The sequence below is a fragment of the Varroa destructor genome, unplaced genomic scaffold (assembly GCF_002443255.2).
Source record: "Varroa destructor unplaced genomic scaffold, Vdes_3.0 BEIS01000005.1, whole genome shotgun sequence".
Classification (NCBI taxonomy): Eukaryota; Metazoa; Arthropoda; class Arachnida; order Mesostigmata; family Varroidae; genus Varroa; species Varroa destructor.
The window spans coordinates 31198996-31220377 of record NW_019211458.1 but is presented as its reverse complement, the minus strand read 5'-3'; the positions used below and the strand labels follow the sequence as shown (position 1 = coordinate 31220377).

Sequence of the window (21382 nt, the reverse complement as noted above, 5' to 3'; positions counted from 1 at the left end):
ACGTACGTAGTTCTGTATGTACAATATTGACAGGAAAAGCGTATTACTAAACAAAAATCCATCAAATTGTTTTTAAAGTGCTCTTTAAATGTATGAGCGGCGTATTTCGAATGCTGGGATAAAGTGCTTGAGAACAATTCACAACAAATCCATTGTATCTCAAATGATCAGGTAGCTATCGTCATCTATGACAAAGGGAATAATAACGTAGGCGTGAAAACGAATGGCTTTTGCAGTGTTTATATTTTGTTATATTGTCGGGCTTGCCTTTATCTTGATACGACCTGCCCAGCAGTATGCGACACTTCTTAGACTCTCATTCAAGTGCACCAGCGAGGTCGGATACCAATCACCCGGACTAAAGTGTGCCCATCAGGACGTCAGTCTTTTTTGTGATGTCCTGCAGTGTCATTACGCCTTGAATTCCTCAGTTCGTAGCCGTAAAGCTCCAGTAGTTTGTGATCTTCGAAATGGAGTAAGTTCACTTCGATTGATCTCCTGTGTACAGAACACCTGCTATTTGTTCGTCTTTTTTCATTGTTTTCTATGCATAACGCGAGTGCGGTTAACGCCGTAGCGGTGAGACTTCATATGGTTTTGTTTGAATGTAATATTGAGCCGGATGAGTTCTTTTAGTATGCATAAGGCACAATCTGGAGCATTTTCCCATGTTTTTTGCCATAGAATTCAACCTTAACACAGGGCTAACCCTAGGTCCAAAAAGGCCCTGCCTACTAGAGAATGGCTCATATTAAAACAAATGGTTTAGCCGTGAAGTCAGGATGGCCCCGGATATTATTCTAAATGTGTCAGTTGGTATTATGTTATGGTCCTTCCTACATTAAGCGAACACTCTGGGTATCTATCGCTATGAAGTACAGATTCTCTTTAAAACGACAACTTAGTTAAGCGGCTCTGTCCCATCGTCTGTCGTCCTACCTTTTTTCTGGGAGTTTCTGCAACATCTCAGGCCGGACGAACAGCGATGATGAGCAGCCCCTGATTTAGAAAAAAGTGTCAGCGTTGAGTGCTCCTTCAGAAGAAGGCGGCTTTTAAGTTGGAGACCTCAAGAGATAGTTTAGCGGTTGTAATCTAAAGGGGGCCCTAAGCAGATGGCGTAGAGAACGTTCTGTAAGCAGGCGCCTTCTCCTGGGATTTAGGTGGGTGAACTTTAAATTTGTTTTCGTTATCCGCATTCAAGGTCGAGGAAATATGCAAGGTTTTGTTTATTTATTAAGTAGATTGTATTAAGTAACCCATACGACTATCTGCGATTTGAATCACTTTAGGTGTGCGATCTGAAAGCACCAAGGTAGCAGGTTTATAATGAGCATAAATTGCATTTTCAAAACATAGGTATATATCCTTTCTAAGACAAGCCGGCTTGTTGGGAGAAAGACAAATTCATTTCAATGAGGTACAATCCTATTGGCAAGCCTTTGTAAGCAGGTACCAGGCTTCGCTTCAGAGGATATAATTAAATTGACGTACTTGGCTTGAACAAATACTTCGCAAAAAATATCACTTAGCAAATTTAATAAGAAGATACTGATCAAGAAATTGAGCGAAAGAACGACGCTAATTGAACCATTTTTTGCCATATTGCTAGTCATGCAAACACATTATCGGCTTGCTTAATTAACACGTCACCCTTGCAAGTATCTGAAGAGTCGCTTTTGTATCACTTTCTTTTGCTTTGTCTCTTATTGATATGATAAGATCTGCGTTGTGGATTACAGGTTGGTCTTGATTCGAATCCAGACATAGACACATGGTTCGTTCCGCATTGCCAGCCGTCTGATGGAACTGAATGATCGTTTCGTTTTTCCCCGTGACGCTTCGTCTCGCGTTTTTGCGGCATCCATTTCAGGTTTGCGCGAGAAAAAATTTGCCCTTGCCCGCTGATTCTGAGCTGAGCTAGCAGCCACATTATCTTTGCTGGTGCACGTATACCCCCTTTTTCTGACGAAGATAGCGTTCAGAAAGGGTACACTAAAAGGAAGCTACGTAATTGCTTCCTCCAAGTTACCTAATTGTGTTTATGATCTCCGTTGACCTTCTGCTCTTAGCGCACTTTAGCGACAAGCTTTTATTCCGGTGTTCATCTTGCACCTAAGCCGTATCCTAGTTGTTTGGTTCACTTACATAGATGTTGGCCAAGCATTGTCGCTCTGTTCGTGCGGAAAACAAATATTCGCCATCGCGATCGTTCTGGAGAGATCAGGGCGGATTTGTCTCAAATTCGATGAACTCTTGTTGAGAGGGGTTGGTCAGTCTTTCATGAGTTTTTTTTGTGGAGGCGTCAGTGTGCTTACCTTTAACATATGCTACGTACAGGTATGAAATTGAGCGGGTTCTAATTTGTATCGAATCGAGCTTTTAGCAGAGAAAAAAATTAAAGGAATTACAACTTTTTTTTTATTGGAAAACCTGCAATTATTTAGATGTAGCATGCGAGCTCGAGAAAAGTGCACCAACGAAATGCTTACAATCTAGTTCACTTTAATTGGGATTTAAAAACTCCAACGATGACCAGCTATTGCTATAGTTTTTGAACAAATTACTAATTCCACTCACGTTCCAAATTTACCCCAGAGACCTGGGTCAACTTGTCGTTGTATGCCAACGTTGGCGATGTACACGGCTTCAAAACACTTTAACGCCTATTCCTAATCTCTTCGGCAATACACATTGAATAAACTAGTCGCATTATTAAGTGATTATACGGCGTACAATCTAAGTAATTTATCTATAACTACAATGCGTGACATGGGTTTCTTCATAGCGTTCCAAAGTGTAAGGTTATCGATCGGTAATAGTGCATTGTCGCTCCATATAGCGCTACACATAGCCAGGCCAAGTCGAATACAAGGGATGATCATACCCACGGACTGAAGGTGCTCAGGACGGATTAAGGTTCCCACTAATCGTTCCAGCCGGCTTCTGAGTAAAACAAAATCGTCCTGATCTCTCAAAGATGATCGCATTCTATAATCATACGATAGCAAATATTCGTTTTCCAAACGAACAGAGCGACAATGCTTGGCCAACATCTATATAAGTGAACCGAACAACTTCAAACATTATAAGCCTCTTCTCTATGGGAGCTGATTAAAACCATCATCGAAGTAGAGCTGTGAATATAAATTGATTTCGGGCCCTGGGAAGTCGAGCATTTCATATAACGGCCTTTCTGTGTAAGCTAACCATCATGCAAAAATGCGTGTGCCGTCCCTTTAATTCCGTGGTGGCAAGCTCCGATGGCACAATTGGAGCATAGCAAAATATGTTTCTGGTCTCACAGTGGTTTTATCATTTGCTTGGAGCTTATAGAACTGATCGCGATATCGCCAATACAAATATAAATAAAAGTATAAATATTTCACAAACTGTACATGTTGAATCTGCTGGAAGATCCCACGAGATGCCTATTGATCTCAGTGAAAGTAGAGCATGAGTTTTTGCCTGTCAGAAACCGTGTCTTGTGGGGAGCGGGGGTCACAATAAAAATTTTATCAACTAGGTGTTTATTTATTGATTATTGTGACAGTAGTCGGAGATCTCGTACAGCATAGCAAGACTCAGATTCACTTGAGAGATGTAGGATGCTTCGATCAGATAAGAAAAAGTGTGCAAATTATAAGAAAAAAGGATCTTCCTTACTGTAACACATGGCCATTACATGATCTTACTTTATTCCACTTTCTTAGACAGTGGGTCAAAAGGTGACGAGGATTTTTTTCGTCCGATGATTTGCTTTCCTAGCAGAAGGTCCTACACGGCTATGTAAGTCTACCGTGGCTAACCAAAAATCAGTAAACAACAGAAGCTGGTAAACCTGTTTTGGGCTTCACTGAGGATAGCGTCAACGAAGCGAGATTACTCACACCGATATGCAGTAGTTCGCATATGCTAAATACATTACTAGCAAAGTAGAAGCAATTTCTTTTAATGGGAGCCGTTAGTATGCATTAGGGCATTTGACTATGGTTATTTGTATACATTGTTTTGAGCTGACTTCGATCAAAGATGTGTTTTCCGCCTTTCCGGCAAGTTTATTATTTACGGCAAAAGTGTCGTTTGTATTTGTTGCTTCTGTACACATTTTTTTCTAAAATTAGCTAGAGGTCGCTGAACGAGAAAACTACCGACAGCGGTAGATCGCGAAGCAATTTTCTAAAAGTTCACCTATTTTTTTTTTATTTTACACATATTTCACAATTTTAGAAATCGAAGGTAAACAAACTGTGAAGTGGAAAGTTTGCCTGATGGATCTACCCTCGCTTTTGCTTCTAAAACAAGCAATCCAGGCAGGCAAAAGCCAAGCAAGTTATATTAGCCATTGTCAGCTGTTGGTAGCTATTAAGAAATATGTAACGCTTGTGGCCAAAGAGTGTCCAATACCATTTTAAGCAATCGAATGCTAGTGGGCCTGGTAGTGATTGGCTCTTGCCTCTTTAAACTTCACTGGGCAGGGTTAGGGGGGCAAAGGCGTTACCCGATGCCAAATATTTGTTCAGCGTTCGCAATCTAGCTTTATGTAAAATGATAGACGTATCTACTATTTACCGCGTTCTCATTCATTCATTTACAAACAAATAAGAATGGAGCTTTGTCATAACGGCCCTACTGAAGCACTTGAGGATGGCCCATCGTGGCTGTTAGTTCAGCTACATTCAGATACAGAAATCCAGTAATAAACTCAAAAACATACGGGTAAGTAGAGCGTAATGTTGAATCCGTTTCCATGTTCATACCCCATTAAGGCATATCTAGTGACTATGCGAATACCCCTTTTGACTATATATGTGGCTAAAAAAACACATTGCAACTTATATCGCGTTGCAATGAGGACAGACATGCCTGATCCTTGCTTTCTCTTTATAAAAGAGAATCGAGTCAGGCGCTATTTTCTTATCTTGTTGAACGAGCAGTATTTCAGTTTGCGTCTGCGAGCTTATTGGACCTGTACAATCTTAGCTGCTAAGAGGAACGAAGATATATTTTCTCTAAATATTTTTTAGTAGCTATTACTGATGTCAATAACAAAAAAAAAAAAAAAAAAAAAAACTCCATGTTGGTGTGACTGACAAGCATGAGGTTATGGCGCAAGCTTTGGCTTCGGCATGTTATGCGGGCCCCTTCTCAACAGCGACATGGCTTATTTTATCGAGCTGCCAGACACACGTCGTTACGGAATGGTGAACACTGCCCTGGACCACGCTCCAAATCCAAGTGGAGCCTCAGTGAGGGATGAACTAATTTTTTTTGTGACGTGATTCGGGAACACCCGCCGCTGCCACTCTAGTCCATCAACATCTTTCTACACGAAAATTACCTGTAGCGTCTGCTGCGGAATAAACAAGATGAAGCAAGAAGAAAGAAGAACTTTGTGTGTGCATACTGTTTTCGCTAGTGAAAGTTGGCTATTGCCTTAAATCGTACAGTTGTTACATCGGCTTTGAACAAGAAGATCTGCAAAAAGCAGCCATCTTGCTAATTTTCTAATCGAGACGAGGAAATGCTCTGATGGCTACCGGGAAGGCTATTAGATATACAATGGAAACCCGAGGCCGAAAGGGGGTTCCTGTTTGGATTAGATATTCACGCAAACGTAGTATCGTTTACCTCGCAAATCGAATAAATAATATATGAACGACCTCATGAGATGTCAGTTCATCAATAACACTGGTAGCAACTATTTTATGAACTATCTTTATTGAATTTAAGGTTAGATGTATCCGACATATCTTTCGCAGAGCCGGGTCCCGGTATATGTTGCAAAGGTATTTGGCGACAGGTGTCAACCCCCTACGAAGGATAAACATACCGATATCACCTGTTGTCCGAAACACTATTGGAAGCTGTAAAAAAGGAAACTGTTCAATATTTGGCGTTTTAGTAATTTTCAATAGACGACATCTTTAGTGGGAATCATGAAACTTTTCGAATTCCGGATGTTCTATTTTGTCGGTCTGTGCATGAACTACCTAAGACCTTACTACGTAAATATCCTGCAAATTTCCTTACTTGATTCTAATTGCTTAGCCAATGTTGTGGTCTGGTACGAACAATTCATTCCTTGTCCTGCTTGTTTGTCGGGCTTAACTTATATTCTATACAGTTGCACAGAAACAAGCTATTCCACATGCACTAGCACGATACGATATCCAGGAACGTCCTATTCGACGGAACGCCTTATGTGCATGACTTGGCCTCTGTGGCCATCACAGATGGCTGTCCACAAGAAAGGTTATCCTACGACGAGTAACTTGAATGTGCTTTTTTTAGTTAATACACTTGACAGTTCGTGTACTCACCATACTGGAAGGACAATATGGCAACGCCTCATAGGTGAATGGCCTGGATGGCTCACATAATCGATATGAACCTGAATGTTTGGTGAAGAAAGTCAGCGAATAACTTAGAAAAGCGTACTTCGAAAGTCTGAAGACAGTACATAACAGTTTCAACCTATAATTTTCTTGTTCTTACCTACCAGCACGCTATGCTTAAATTGAGCATCCTGAAAAGGGCCGTATTGCATTTTCGCACCAGGGTCGTTGGGGTCTAAGGCAATTAACCAACCTTATTCCACCTAACGGGAGATAAGATACTCATGCAGTAGCACCTGTAGTCTCATCTATGTGTACTCACATAGACGGCGGCCCAACTGCAAAATAAAAACTGTCCTTTTCAAGTGATGCGTGTATTAGCTAGTGTCTCGTTATTGGCTTGAGCATCGTAGGGCTTATCAAGTGACGGGCTCCCACAGGATCAAGGAGTGCACCAACAAGTATCTTTTCCTTTATTCACATGGATTAAATGGTTCAGGCTGTCTGGCTGGGTTTTAGCCTCCAGGGAAGCGTGACATTGGCACCCATAATCCAACGAGTGTTAATTTTCAGATTAAAGTCAAAATGGTTCAGTTCCGTCGATCGAATAAAAACAGTAGCGTTCTTGCATGAGAAGATTACTAACGACGGACAATTACCAGTGCCAAAGTAAAAACTCCGATATATGCAGAAAATGCTTTCTACAGGTTGTTCGAACACATATGGGGTGGAAATAGCTCTTGGAAGACTCGAGCATTCCAAACTCGCTTGTATTCCTTCAAGCATTGATTGACCATACGAGCAACAGCGAATAAGTATGCTGAAGCAGGAGCAGCGGTTCTTAAGTAAAAGTTCACAACAACAACTCAATTTATAGTACGAGTTCATGCAAGTTAGGTATGTTGTAGTTACATGCAGCTGCATAAGTAATATGCATATACCGATAACACTTTAAGTTAGCTGAAGTGAAAAATCATCATGCGACTATCCATATATATATAGAAAATAACTTAGAGAAATCATACGCGACCGAGATCCTGTTCCTAGCGACTTACGAAGGACCAATCGTTTGGCCGAAAGATGAGTTGGGCTTGAGTTGCTCAGAACTGATTCTCTCTCTCGCTCTCGCTCTCTCTCTCTCGAACTCAAACATACCACTAAAGTCTCGTAGGCGGTGATAGAACAACTTGTTTATCGATGACAATATACGTCGGTTTCATACTGGACAATTTCAGGCACGCCACCACTCGTAAAGGTAATATAGCCTATATGCGATTCGCTTATTTGTTTGGCTCTCCCCGCAGATTTTCATGTAGCTGTTTATTTTGCGTTACGACTGTCGCTCAACAACATATTCTCAACGCTTAACGACGATTCGTTCCGCAGTATTTGACACACGTAAGCATCCACTAGAAATGTAAAGGACTTTTCAACATTCATTTGGATCGTACCACGCCTTTGGACTCGCTTAGATATGGCCTTCTGAAATCTACATGGCTTAGGTAGCGATGTGACTGAGAATGAAACCGGGTATCTTTTGTATAGTGCGAAATGGTATAAAGAACTATGGTGTTGCCTTTGATTGCTAACGCAATAGCATTTTAGGAATGGACGATACTACCGTCGTGAACTTCCCACTTCAAAGCTCTCGAACGCGTTGTGGTATTTTACGGGTCCTAAGTATTGGTTGGGTGCCGGGCGTTGTCACCCGCCAGGGTGCATTTGTTGTCATCGAAGCACTTCGATTAGCAACTTTTAGAGTTTTCTCTCTCTCTCTCTCTCTCTCTCTCTCTCGATCTCTCTCTCTCTACAGAGGAAAAGCTAGCATTCTCTGTAAGTATATTTCAAAATCGGGAAACGGCACATTATTTTCTAATTGACATATGAAAAAGATACAATTTTTCTTTGTCTTAGAAGTCCGTCACCAGAGTTGTTTTGTTAGAGTTCATACGTTGTTTTAGACTCTGCTATTCATCAACAGTGTATACTCAACGTTATTACACATGCATTTATAGCATATAGTAGTATGGCACGGTGTCCTGCTCGACCTCGAGACCGTCGTTCGACGAATGTCACACGCACTTCGATAATCGAGTATGGGGCCATTCCTGACTAGTGAAACTAGGCAAGGTGACTCGGCTCAGGCCCAATGATCAATTGGCGAAATTAGCATTCCACACCTTGTCACAGATCGGAGACAAAGTGAACTGACGCCATATTGGCCACGTACTTGGCCTGTATTGCTTGAATAGCTGATATGTGTTGCTTTGTTTGTCCCTAATGCACGGAGACGTACAATATTTCGCACATGTAAAAGAGTGCAATGGGGGTTTGGAGGGACTTGACCAGCATACGGTGCCACTGAACATACGCGAATAAAAAGGAGCACAAGATTGGACACTGAAGCTCTTCAAAGCGGGCCCAGAACTTAGATTATAATTAGACTGACTGTAGACGAAACAGAACTCGAACTAAGTAATAAATATGATTTATCATCTTCATGTTCACGCGATGTAAGTTACCTTACTTCTCGTCGTCATTATTAATGATGATCCTCACTATGACAAAAAGAATATGTATTGTTCTAAATGATCTTCAATATACTGGTGAGTCCAGCCAGCACTCATTGATTAGCGTATCCACAACATACGTGCACCGTATATCAGACAATTCTGAAAGTACTTGGATGATCTCTTAGCGACGTTCATTGATACTAGCGAACTTAGCTATATTTGCAGGTTTCCAACATTGGCGTCAACATGATCAGTTTGTGCGTGACGTAACATGTGAAAAGCACAAACGTAGCTTGTGTTTTTTAGCACACAGCGCTTGGCCATATTTTGGTGGAACAGGCGTGTAAAAAAAAAATGGATAACCTAAATCTTGGTGATTATATTGTTTCAAAATGTCTCGGATATAGTTTGAAAACAATTGCCTTGTGATATTATATTATATTGAAAAAAAAAGCGTAGATACACAAAAAAGGCCATACAAACTGAATGGACGACAGGCAGGTGACAGGGCACAAGAACAGGTACCCTTGGAGATTATAGCACATGCATCACGGTTTCGCTTCTATAACTGTCCACAGTTCGAACTAATTACTAACTGGACAAGGCTATAGTTTATAGCTCAGTTTCTCCGTTACGTCGCTGGTTACACAAGCGATCCAACACAATTGATTGGCTAATAGATCTTCTTAAAAACTATAAGGTAAATTTTTATGGTACATTTTATGACACATTGAAACCATATCTATTCGGACTGACATAACCGACCCCATATCATGTCAACACGAAGACTTCCGCTGCTATTCCAGATGTTCTCATTCGAAATCGGCCATCATTGTGGACGATGCCCAGACATGGGCGTCCTCCGCGAGATTCAGTTATTCACGGCACACTGATTAACTAGGAACTTAACTTAACAGTGAAACTCGTACGCTTCGTTTGGCGTTTATAAACATCCCTATGAAACAGCGTATCCGTCTCTGTACTTCAACGTGAAGCTGACGTTCAGCGTTAACGCACTCAAGTCCTAGGCCGCTCGAAACAAAGCGAGCAATTAATGTAAAACCCGTACGCTTTTATGAAAATATTTAGTATGTTTTTAAGAAGCCATATGTGATTTTTCAAAAGTGAAAGAGGTTTTTTCTTCGAATCTAGTTTTGTGCAGAGCTTGCGAAGCTAACCAACAAAGCTAGTATATCTGGATATTCGCAAATGCTCCGGAATATATTTCTCGAAAGTTATTTAGTCTGATTGACTTTTATTTACTCGTTTCAGATGGCAGAATGTATGGGTCGAATAATATCAAGCGTATACAGGTCTAGTTAAAAGAACTCTAGATAAATATATATTATTAAGGGCATAATATTGATTTGCCCTCTAATCATCTAATAAATGAGTTTCTTTGAATACGTGTTTCGATTTTGTTAGAGCTTAGTGTCCGCCTCTGAACCATAAACAATTTATGTATTAACTGTTATTTTTTTAGCGGCATTGTTATTTATAGATGGCGCTCTGACGACGAGTTTCAGCTGTATCGGCAAGCAAGATAAGAAAACATTTCACCATTTCCCTAGACATTGCTAGAGCCTAATAATAAGAGATTGAAGCAGAAAGTGTGCCTTAACTCGAGTCTCTTATTGAGTTTTCGTCCCATTCTTGAATGAGATTTAATGTCGAAAAGGCGATGTACCGCTGAAGAAACACTGGCGCCATAACTTCAGTGAGGGAAAAAAGCTGACGTTCAGACCACTTAAAGCTCTAGAGGCGTTAATGGCGACAGCAGCGGTCGTAACGAATAAGCGATACAACGTGATCTATTGTACCTTCCACCGGGCCGAAACAGTTAGTGAAAACGTGAGACAAAAGGAGCTTGAATTTTGTAGTGGTTGGAATAACCTCGAGCAGGGGACGAAAATGGAAAAAGAGATGGCAAGGAGAACGGCGAAGTGCCCGCTCCTTTTCGCATTACCCGAATCCCTGGCAAACTAAGGAATGCCGCCACTCTAGAGAGAGCTAATGTCAAATTGCACAGAGATGAGTTTTTAGAAGGTGATAATTCCATAGCGAACACGTTACGGTGAAGCTGCGTCTCGTAGAACCAGTGTCAGACAACTTTGCGTAGTGCCGCTTAGCGTAACGAACCTTAAAGAGTGGCTGTCTTCTTTTCGCTGCATACGAACGCTAGGCGGCTACGAGCGTTGTTGAGAACATGAAATTTGCTTTCAAAAATGAGAATCTATAGTAACGCCGGGGCATAACTGAAAGGGAACAGGCAATCCTTAGAAAAAGTTGCAAGATAAATCCAAGCTTCAAATGTCATCATAAAGCAGACATTAGCTCATACGTGCGTTTATGGCTGCTTTTGAAGGTATTCAAGAGCAAGTCAATGCACGCGTTGCACGCAGACGTTAACAAACAGGATCATTTTGCATTAGAGTCTATAGAAAAGCAGTTGTTGCAATGTAGAGAATGATCTTGGAAAAAGCTTTTTTCATTCCTGAAACCCTGTCTGTAAGCTATTGTGCACTTCCAAATATACGAAAAATCGGATCTGTTGGTCTTTGCGGAATGATCAAATACGCATTGCGTGCGGCTGGCGGCAGCTAATACCAGCGATCGTTTTAAGGACAGAAGATTATTGATTGCTCTTCTGTTAGTTGGTTAGTTCATCTCTATATGCGCTGCTAGTCGACAGATAGTCGTTCATCCGTAGACAGATTCGGTGCTTTGTAGGAGGCGTAATAGTTTTTTAGTAATAACATAAGGTCAACGAGATACTCTCTTTCGAACATTAACCGACTCTGAGCCTGAGTCCCCTTTTCATACCTGCCCAAGTTCGTTAACCGTGAGTCTAACCGATAAATAGTTTTCATTAGATTTCAATAGCCGTGGACCAGGTTTTCGGCAACGCGCACATTGATCAGGGGAATTGGTCAACGCAAAAGTAAAAGATATATAGTCGACAGCATGTAAAGCCGCTATTGGACTCTATATTGAGTTATCTTTTATTAGTTCCCGTAACGGCTAGAGCTAAGTCTGGCAGAACACTTGCCGTTTGTTGTTTTAGAGGCCTATATAAATCTAATGAATGGAAGCTGGGCATAAAAAAAGAAAACCATTATTTGTTCTCCCGTACCAAGCCTTGTGAAACGCTCGTTCGTACGCACCTAGATAGTGCGGTGATAGTCTCTCCGGCGTAATTCTAAAAACAACACCGAAACAATGGATAATTAGTCTACACCTTTGGATAAATAATCGAAAGAAGCAAGAGACTGAGACATTGGACAAATGACTACTAAGGACATGCACTTTTCTAAGGAATATCTAGAGTTAGGCCTTGCCTGGGATCTGGTCCGAAAGTACGAATCGACGTGTGAAATCTACAATCAAACATTTCCTATGAGTTTATCTTCACCATCCCGTCATTTTCTGCAGTGAATACTTCAAATAGAGCTGTGATAAACATAGTTAAACGATTTATCTCGAATCCGGAGCAATGCTTATCGACTAACGAACAGGCCAAAAATTATTGCGCGTTTATCGTACCCGTTTACTACGCTAAATAGATAAAACAGCTGCGATCGGAAAACGCTGTCTTTCGGATAAATTTAGTTTTCCTTTTCCTCTATATTAGCCCGTTTCAATTGATTTCGATGTAAGAATAGCCACCTGCTCGCCGACATAATGATCGTTCACCATATGTTATATTATAGATACAGCGAATATAGTATGTGGCTCTTTGGCGCCTTGGAAAAGAGCTGGAAAGAAAAGAAAGATCGAAGACGTTCGACCGTCAACCGCATATTTTACGAAGCGATGGCCAACCGAAGTTGGCAAACAAATGAAGTGAGTAGGCCTATGAAAATAAATATACCTTTTTTAACGAATATACCCAAAACTATGCTCCGCTTCTGTCCATTCACAAACATCGTCTCCTGAATAATTACCATAGTCTCGTCATTGGGATTTATAAATGCCCATTGTTTGCATTGCTTGAACAAGAAGCGGCAGATGTCGGCTCAGTAGAAGCTCCCAGTTATACGGATAGAAGTTAATACAAGTACAGGCGTCTTCGTTCAGGTCTAATTATAATTTTTAGTAACTACTTTCCATTACAACAGATGGCATTCGCTTGCTAGGTTGTCCGTGCAAAGGATTCTCGAATTCTATTCGCGCACAGGAATGCGTACCCCGTCGTAGTTATGCTGGTCGATGCACTGGGTCATATACGACCTCTTAACATTGAACGACATTGTAAGTCAATGAAGTGCCCAGACAATAATGCTTAACCGATGATCAGATCCCAAACCTTGAAATTGGCTGCCTGATAACATATGTCGCCATTATACTGACTTAAAAGGATTAGAATAGAGAATTTCCCTCAACCATATCCTTTCCTTTTATGACTACGAGGGCTATAATCACTATCAATGGATAATTTGTCCTCTTATTCTGTTCGAAAATCTGCTTTCTCTTATTTATTCTATCATTGAATCAGAGAGACACGAAACTTTCCTTGGAAATTAGCACGAAATTAATTGCGCTGGGAATCATTAACCTCTCTGTGTAATGGCCAGTTTAGTTTTTGACCGCATATTAGATGAATGTGTGCTATAAAGGATGCCATTTCACTCTATACCTTTGTCAAGAGGGGACACTGGCTATTCTCTCGCCTATCAGCAATTACTCGTACGGGGGTAAGTGGGAAAGGAAGTGCGTGCCGCATCGCGATGGCCCCGGCGTGTCGACGCCGCTGTATTTGTTGAACCGTGTAAAGGTAGAGAAACGGAAGTGCGATAGCGACACGCGATCTCGATGAAGACCGGACGAACGCGGACCTATGACGCACCGGGTCAGCAGATATGATGTCGAGAGGCCAAACAACGATTATTCTCTAATTGTTTGAATGCTTCAAGATCATCAGTCGCCAGCTTCACTGCTGGCAAAGTAATTTAACGAAGAGGACACTCCATGTCCGTCTTTCAACCATCGTCGCGACTGTAAAAAGCAAACGACAAGAAACTAGACCGATTGTTTCAATGCAATGAGTGCAGTAAAAGCTGGCTGGTTACCTGCCTAATCATTATATAGGCATTCAAGTAAACAAACCTAGCTCTAGAGGGTAACATCGATGTGAGCGCGGGAAAAACTGACCCCTGCCAATAGCCACTACTTCGAAGAAAAAAACGCATCAGAGATATTATAATTATGATTATTGATATTATTATTTGCTATCTGCACTGATAAAGGCACTGAATAAATAGATAATTATATATCAAGGTGATATTGTTGTACAATAATCTTATAGTTTCAGAGAATTTTCAGGTTTGTGTACGCTAGAGCGGAATTATGTATTGGTCTATTTTTCCTATTGAGGTTAATGTGAGCATGTTTTCAGTTGGAAGAACTCGGCTTAGGAGACCAGCCTTCATTGTAATTCATTGCTTCGTGAAGGACACTCGAAGGAAAAACAATGTCAACTAGGATTATCGAAATCTATAAATGACCATCATTCCAACACAGTTAGATATGCGGTAGCTTGTTGCATTTCGTAAGTTTCTTATTTGCCTACTTGATTAAATAATAAATAAATAAATATCACAGACATGAGAAATTCATGCAGGTGCTGATGCTACTAATTGTAGGGAAGCCGGTCTCAGAAGTTGGGTTTGGAAGGAATTTTTGCCGTAAACCTTAATACCTTTCGAGGTTTATCGACCAGCGTACGATGTTCTACAATCTCATAAACGTTAGTCTACCTAAAAGCGACACGTTACTTCATAGGGTCAATACTGTCTATAATGTGCTGGTCATAACTACGTAAAATATCGTTCCGATTAGTTTAATAACACAAATAATTACATCGGTACGACGCGATAGGATAACAATTTAAAAACATAATAGATATTAGAAGCCATATTACGAATTCTATTTCGACCTTTGCGAAGAAGATATGCGAATTCAATCCTCACGACTACCCATTAAATTTAGTATTATTTTTATTCTTGTTTTCTTTTTAAAAATGCACGTATGGCTTGATTGACTGGCACATATTAAAGCGTACTCATACCATCGTTAATTTCAATGCGAAATTGAATTCGCGGTGCTAGAGAAAAGCAAGCAATGTAAGATACCGTACGTACATTACGTATTGCCACCATACCAAGGTGTGAGGTAAACAGCCTACGAATCGCTATAGTAAGAAAAGCTAATTCAAACAAAGTGAGCGGCCAATGCAAAGAGCGTCCTCATTGCGGTAAATGTCCGTCCTATCTCAAGAGGATTCGAAGGCAGATTGCAGAAGCGACCAAAGGCTGTCTCGTCGGTGTCAGGCGGCCCCGGGGGGCTTAAGGCATTTATCGCTGATCCGTTATTTGGCCCTTGCCTACACCCATTCATATCTGAGTTTCCTCGAGTAGCAGCATCTGCGGAAAGACCCATCATACGCTCTCTGCTCCAACCCCATCTCTCATGTTTCCCCATTGACTCCTTATTCTCGCCTCTAACTCGCAATTTTTCTATGTGGCCGCGAGGGAGCTCATCACCGCAATTACGTTACCAGCTGCTAATTGACTGTTTTACACAGACATCGTCCCACATTACGCACCAACTTACATAGCATTTGCACCCCGCACCCAGCCTGTCCAATATGCCGGCACCTCTTTGCCACCTCGATGGCATTTCACTCCTTTCTCGTCGCGGCTTCCTTTCGTCGCCATTCGATTTTTGGCAGGCTTCTACCGACTCAACTCTATTGTTTCTACTTTGTTGGCTTTTTCGCTTCGACATTTTATTTTGGTGCATGCTTTAATACAGCCCCGTTACCGGCACTTTACTAGCCGTTCCGACATTTCCCGTCTAGTCATTTGCGTCAATGTAAATACGTTTAATCACTTTCATTTTTATTCGTCCTTACCCGCACCTGGTCGTCATCGCCTTTTACGTTAGCACTCGATAACACCTATAGTTTCGTGTATTTCTATTCAAGTTTATCAATAGCATCGTGACGGTTATATTTTTTAACTTCGTTGGCTAATTTCTAGCTTGGTCATAAGCGTTCATTTCGGGCCTTTATTTCCTCCCTTTTGCTACCTCCCCTACTCGACCCGTTCGTGTTACAACCCACTTCGACTCGCCCGTTTTAACCCGTTGCTATACCCTATTATAAAGCTCGTTCGTTTCATAGCCAAGATGCCTCTTATGGATTTCTGATATTTCAGAGTCGTTTTAATATTTTCATGTTCTGCTTTGCCTCTCATGTCGTTGCACGGGTTCCCATTTTCCTTGGTCTCATCCATCAGTACTTTTTCCAGCTCACGTTCTCAAACTTACTCTCATGCATTTTCCTTTTTGCCTTACTATTTTTTTTTACGACGATCTTTCTGTTTGGCGATTTTCGTGCCAAACACCGAGTACTGCCGGTTTAGCTGCCAATATCTAGGCCTTATCCTTATCCAGCTCCTCTGCTATCTTTGTCACGCACCTTTCCTTTCATCTTCGTCTTCCCCCCCCCCCCCCCGCCCTTTTGTCTCTCTCATTCTAACACGAAAAGGGGCTAGCCTTGTTCGCCTTCGTATCCGCTATCCGTCGTCATTCTTTTCTGAGCTCTTTGCCTTACCGGCACTTGGTCTCTCATCCGCGTTATCACTATGCTCGAGTACCCGTTCGCCGTGTCTAGCTGCCCCTCTTCTAGCGCAGGACTCCCTGTGTCGTTGTTTCGCTGTCTTGCTTGAATGATTCTCTCTCCCTCCTTTTTTTGGGCGCGTTTTTAATTTTTGTCTGGCTCTGCAGACAATTTGAATGACGCCCTTCCGCTGCTTCCAGCGCCATTGTTACCATCATCGTCTTCGCCGTCATCGTCAAGTGGACGGAGCAGGCGCGAAGAGGCAACGGTGTGAGAAGGGGCCACCGTGGCTGTTATGTAGGCCATCGTTTCTAGCATAACGACCTGTGCCAGAGCCGAGGAAAACCCCTCTCTTTGTTCCAGTCAAATATGAGATTATGGACACCATGAAAAAGAACATGGAGACGGTCATATTATCCTCACCCAAATACTTCGACTCCATCCCCCTAATTCTGCAGTTCTGTCAACAGGCTGAAACAAGGTAAGTGAATGAGGTGGAAATAAACTTACAGGGGCATTCGAGAGCATGAAAGGGTGTCGAGTTTGCGGGGCTGGCGCACTTTCTGCCACTGAGAAAAAGTGCAGCCCCGAGAGCGAGTAGTAAGCAGGAGAAGATCGAATCAAGGCTGAGTATGATTAGAAGATCGACGCGTACTTAAGAGGCCGCCACTGGTTCTGCCATCGTTGCCAGTGGCCTTGCCTTACCGTTTTGACGCGGCGGCTGCAACGATGCTCCATCTGGCCCATTCCCGTCCTTCATCTCTATCTTCTTCGCCTAATGTGGCCGAAGAGTGCACGTCTCTTGGGCAATTAGTTGGGTGGTCATTTGTATAAATACGAGAGCTGTATGGATGGAATGCCCGGCCGCTAGTGCTGATGTTCCAGCAGCAGTTGTCGTGGCTGCAGAAGTTGCCATCGTTGCAAATACTATGCTGCCAGCAGCTGTAGCAGCAATATTGTTCCAACTCACCCCCCTTCTGTTCGTTATACTGGTCAGTAAGCAACAGCGAAAGCGTTCTATACGGCGGACTACTGCTGCGGATTGTTATGACTAAGGAGGACACGGAGAGGTTACGAAATGAGTGTGTATTTGTCAGACAAAGGAGGAAAACGTACTCATACATCGCAGAGGGGGTTCCAGTCCAAGAAAAGCTGTAGTTGCGTGAAAAAAGTTGCCCGTAAAATGATGACCAAGGAACGACGACGATAATGGCAGCGGCACTAGTTATAAGAGTCTGAACAAGCTAGAATCGGGACGACAGACTGGGTGAGCCCTCAGTCGTCGTGCAGAGAGGCTCGCCGACAACTTAACGTCGCCGTTGGGGGTAAAATGCGCTTGTGACGTCTACCGCTTAGAGACTCTGCGAGAGGGAAGATGAGCTCGTCGGCTCAGTAGTGAACACTGAACAAGTCCAAAAACAGCCGCTGCTTTTCTCCTACTACCGCTGCTGCTATTCTTCCGCCGGAGACGAACATCCGCCAACCAAGTGCTCAAGAATCTTGCCCATGGGTTCATTGTTCGTACCACATGAAAAAGCGAAGGGTAAGCTCGCTAGGGCAGAAGCAGTACTGGAAGTCCGAACGGCATCCCTAGGGAAAGCCCAATCCGCTGGCTGTAGCCGACCAAAATGAACCAGCGAACTAACTCTACCGACACTTCTAAAGCTTCTGCTTTGCTCATGCTGATTTTAGCTGACATGGACATGAAGTCGGCATTGCTGAAAACATTAAGTTACTAGCGTTGGACCAACTTATCAGAGACAGCGAATAAATGTTTTAGTTGGGGGAGACTCACACGTACACATACAGGCAATCATACATTAAGGGGTATGGCATGTCTTTGGACAGGCAGATGGATGGAGAGGCATAGACATAGTTGAACTGGGATACTCATAGCAATCACATAGAACAGATGTGCTTGATGACTTTGTTTAGCTTGGGCTTAACTCGTTCTGTTAAAAAATCTACACAAAAAGTAAAAAAGAAGCAGGTAAATATATAATTGATTACATTTCAATGCATATGACATAGGCTATAACAAAAAGAAATCTGTGAAAGTCCAGTTAATTTATGCCGGTTGAAAAGTTCATAGTTAGCTAGTTATACAGTCGGTTGCTTCGGGCATTGCCACCAGAAACTTACTATATATTTTCTATATATAGAACAGTCGAAGAAGATGCCAAAACTATCTCAATTCGTACAGCAGAATACGGGTACATGTTAACTACGTTGAAGGATCGCTTATTAGACGCAAACGTTTTTCTCAACTGTACGCTTTTTCCTTTGGAAATAGTGTAAAACAAACGGTTTTCAAAATTACCGCAAGAGCCCAAAAGCAGAAACCTAATTTTTCCTAGCCGCGTATGTATACTTACTATCCGTTGAATTTTGTTAAACATACGTTTAGGTCAAAATTCAATTAACTCGTTCCCTGGTTGAAAAATAATTAACAACAGACCAGAAAAACAGCTCAAGTGTGCAGTGATTTCAAGTGTCTCTAAGTCTATTATAACTTGTTTCTCCATCGCTTATCATCGATCGCTTTGTATCAAAAGGGCGGATGAAAAGCTAAAGACATATCCATACTTGTATGAACATAATACCTTCCCGTTAGTTAATGCAGATGGAACTGTATGTTTTGTTCTTGTGGACAATTTGTCTTTGTTGAGTTTTCAACAGCAGTCAGCATTGAATTTATCAAAGAGATGTTAAGTTGACCAAATCAATACATAACTTCCGTAAGCATTACGTCTTGACGCAATAGCGAAGTGCACAAATACAACCAGCAAGGTCCTCCATTTCCATTCTACGAAAGCCTATACGACGATAAATTCTCTTTTTTTTTCTTTTTTTATAATATTTCGTGAAAACGTTAATTAGTTAGGTCATCTGATAGTAACGTGCCATTGCTTGTGTTTTGAAATATATATAATATAGGAAATGCTAGAACTTTTAGTAAAGCAATGCCGGAATTGTCCTATTTTACATCATTTTGAAGGACGCTATGACACCCGAGAAAGTTTCAACATGAACGTTATTTAATCGACAGGGAGTATGTCGTATAAGACATGCTTGTCGGCATCTTTGTTCAAGATAAAATTTAGATAGATTTAAAATTTCCGCGCTTTCGTAGATCGTAGAGAAGGGTTTTCGAGTCTGGAATTCATTCTATCGCTGCACGTAGCAACGCTAGATGTTTTCGCATATTGATCGTCTTCGGTAGTTAAAGACGTCTGTAGACGGGGCGTTTACTCGTATCGACTCAAAGGGCACGAAAACACTCCCCAAAGGCTACCTGATTCCGAAGAAATGGATCGTACTGCTTATTTGCATGATTTATATTCATGCATGAAATGTGTGCTTGATTAGTGGTTCACCTAGGTTGTTTACAAGGTCAGCTCTGGAAGGTTCTTAACCCAAATTTGTAAAAGTATTGCGCTGCCTGATTTGTTCTCCAAAGTTCTACTCTACTTTTAGATTTTATGTCTTCTGAAAATTCGAAATAAGAGGTATGTTTTGGCTTCTGGCGCCAAAAAAGAAAAGACAAAGTCAATAGTAACGTGCCGGTCACAGCATTTACTTAAAATACAATTCAAACAGGCCTCAAGTAGTTTTTTCTTAATTTCTTTATCAGCTATTACTTCGGTTGTTACTTGGCATCGACTTGAATTAAGTCCATACTCAACATCTTCAATACTGAAAATCTTAAAACTGTCTTCATGAAGCCATGCCTTTTTCCCATATGGTTCATACGTATATACACATATAATTTTTCATCTTCGGCAGATATAAACGTCATTAGTTATAAAGGATCGACTTTGTTTATTCGAGAACAAAATCTTGCAAACTCTTAACAACAAAAAGCTCGGGAATACAGAATCTAAATAGGGTTTTTTAATGACTGTTGAATAATTTCACGAATATGCGCTTAGTGTACGAGTATCGAATAAGCGTGAAGCAGGCCGATTGAGGTTAGCATGCATAATGGTGGCCGACTAAGATGTGCGTTTGGCCGTCTCTTTCATGGACAAACACCAGTATATTTATATGTATACGTAAAACAGACTCAGCGCCGGCGACCCATTCAACCGACGAGTTGCAAGCGATCAGAACGTTTGCTGTCACCACGGTTCGATCGAAGATCCTTCCCGAAACCTAATCCATGTCCATGGGAAAACACAAGACAATAGTTCGTACAAACTGTTTAAATATCAGCGGCCCGATCGAGGGTTGTCGGTTTCGCCAAAGCGTAGCAGGGTAAGTCTATGAGAGGGATTTTTTTGCAGAAAATGAGACGCGATTAACTGCATTGAACCAGTCGACAAACCGGCCGCTGCAAGTTCAAGCAAAGCTGCCAGCCTACAAGATACCGATTCGTTCGTACGTCCCGTTTCATAGCCCCGCCACCATATAGGTATATATATACATATATAGTGTTCCTCTTTGAAGCAACTGGTGCTCATCGAGTATGGTGGTGACTTTCAGCGCTACGCCCTCTTCGACTACGTGTCGTATGGATCATTTCGGAAGAGCCCTGGAAGCCGACGCAATGATTCGAATGAAATAGGAAAAGCCGGGAAAAAGAAAGCCCGTTCAGTCTCTGACCAGCCAGTCGAACGTCTTACCGCCCGTCGTCCCTCCCCTTGCGCGTACGTGTGAGCCTAGATGTGTGTAAAATAATAGCCTACAGCTATGTATGCCGTTGGACGTTACATGTCTCTCCCATTGCCAGCGTCACTGTCAACGCACACGTCATCAGGTAGTCTATAGATCCTTGGGCTCTGTGCGGCCCCTGGTATCCCATCCGGCGCATAGTTCTCTTTTGCCTTCCTGACTCGCACTGTTCTCTCGACTATGCAAATATAGCGGATAAGAACCAATCGACAAGTTAGCTTAGGACGGTTAGGGGTTGA

At 41.9% G+C, this 21382-nt stretch overlaps 1 protein-coding gene and 1 long non-coding RNA gene across 3 annotated transcripts in view; both read right to left on the bottom strand.

The window, feature by feature from the left end:
- Positions 1-21382, bottom strand: part of LOC111251532 (nucleolysin TIAR-like) — a 249310-nt gene that overhangs the window by 15874 nt on the left and 212054 nt on the right. The gene's annotated exons all lie outside the window — the stretch shown is intronic.
- Positions 5721-21382, bottom strand: part of LOC147755558 (uncharacterized) — a 52579-nt gene continuing 36917 nt past the window's right edge. Inside the window, exons 2-3 of the long non-coding RNA XR_015328558.1 lie at positions 6321-6391; positions 5721-5879 (exon numbers count right to left, since the gene is read on the bottom strand). This is a non-coding gene — a long non-coding RNA (uncharacterized LOC147755558). The remainder of the gene's footprint in view (positions 5880-6320; positions 6392-21382) is intronic.